This window comes from Nicotiana attenuata, unplaced genomic scaffold (genome assembly GCF_001879085.1).
Source record: "Nicotiana attenuata strain UT unplaced genomic scaffold, NIATTr2, whole genome shotgun sequence".
Classification (NCBI taxonomy): domain Eukaryota; kingdom Viridiplantae; phylum Streptophyta; class Magnoliopsida; order Solanales; family Solanaceae; genus Nicotiana; species Nicotiana attenuata.
In genome coordinates this window covers 320,312-322,308 of record NW_017670630.1, presented here as the reverse complement: position 1 = coordinate 322,308, position 1,997 = coordinate 320,312, and positions in this window count along the sequence as shown.

Genomic DNA, 1,997 nt, shown 5'->3' with positions numbered 1-1,997 from the left:
TAGGGAATTATCTGATGTTTCAAATGGCAAGGCTGATATGATGAGTAAGATGAAGGAGACAGGTGAAGACAATGCAACATCTTCTTTCACTTCTCAAGAGGAACCTAGCACTTCAATTACTACCACTGAAGCTGAAGAAAGAGTTGGAGATGCAGTGCAAGGCAGTCCACAAGTAACAGAACAAGGAGTGCAGGGAAATCCACTTAACTTACCCAGTTCCTCTACCAATCAAACTTCAGCCCCAAATTGGAAACACAAAAGCTCCCATCCACTTGATAAAACAATCACCCTCCTTGATTCTGGAGTTCAGACAAGATAAAAAACCAGAAATTCCCTAGCCTTCTCAGCATTTCTATCCCAAACAGAAGCCAAAAATATCAAGGAAGCCTTAAAGGATGCAGACTGGATTACTGCAATGCAAGAGGAACTACATCAATTTGAAAGAAACAAGGTATGGCACCTGGTACCTAGACGCTCAGACAGAACCATCATAGGGACCAGGTTGGTATTCATGAATAAGCTGGATGAACATGGAAATACTACAAGGAACAAAGCAAGGCTTGTCGTCCAAGGATACAATCAGGAGGAAGGGATCGATTATGATGAAACTTTGGCCCCAGTAGCTCGCATGGAAGCTATTAGGATCCTCATTGCCTTTGCATCACATATGGAATTCACCTTATTCCAAATGGATGTGAAGAGTGCCTTCCTGAATGGTTTTCTCAAGGAATAAGTCTATGTCAAGAGACCTTCAGGTTTTGAATATCATGTACATCCTGAACATGTATTCAAATGGGATAAGGCACTAAACGGACTGAAGCGGGCCTCTAGAGCCCGGTACGAGAGACCATCCAAGTTTCTCTTGGAAAATGGCTTCACGAGAGGAAAGATAGACAATAAATTATCTTTGAAGAAACGGAGAAGGAACCTGCTCATTGTTCAGATTTATGTGGATGACATCATATTTGGGCTACAGTTGACTCATTATTTGAAAAATTTGCTAAACTCATGGGAAGTGAGTTTGAAATGAGTATGATAAGGGAACTGAATGTCTTCCTGGGTCTTCAAGGGAAGCAGTCCATAAAGGGAACGTGTATCAGTCAGCAGAAATACATCAAAGAACTCTTGAAAAGGTTTGATATGGAAGCATCAAAGGTGACCGATACCCCTATTGCTACTGCTACTAAGCTTGACATGGATGATTCTAGATAACCTATAAATCAAACAATGTATAGGGGAATCATTAGATCTCTACTCTACCTTACTGCCAGCCGGCCAGACATTGTACTTAGTGTGGGATTATGTGCAAGGTTCCGATCAAATTCTAAGGAATCTCATCTGAAGGCTGCTAAGAGAATTCTGAGATATTTTAAGGGCACACAGAACCTAGTTCTGTACTATCCTTCAGGTGACAATTTCAACCTTATTGGTTATGCTGACGCTGATTATGCAGGCTATCTGGTGGACAGGAAAAGCACATCTGGAATGGATCATTTCCTTGAATCATGCTTTATCTCACGGGGTACAAGGAAACAAAACTGAGTAGCTCTCTCAACAGTTGAAGCAGAATATGTTGCAGCTGCCTCGTGCTGTGCTCATTCACTGCGGATCAAGCAATAATTCGAATATTTTGGTGTATACATTGATTGTGTACCACTTCTATTAGACAACACCAGTGCTCTAAACATGGCAAAGAACCCGGTTCAACACAAGAGAACCAAGCACATTGATGTCAGACACCATTTTCTTAGGGACGATGTGGAGAAGGGTCTTATCTGTATAAGATTTTGTCGCACAAAAGATCAAATTGCATATATCTTCACCAAAGCTCTGAGCAGGGAACACTTTGAAAAACAGGACGGCATTGGGGTTTCTTAAACCTAATTGAGAACCTGGTTCTGCTGACATGACTATGATAGTCACACTAAGGTAAAATTGGCTAAAGTGTTTTCTGACTAGGCCTAACGCACATCTATACCGTTGCAGGTAAATACGCA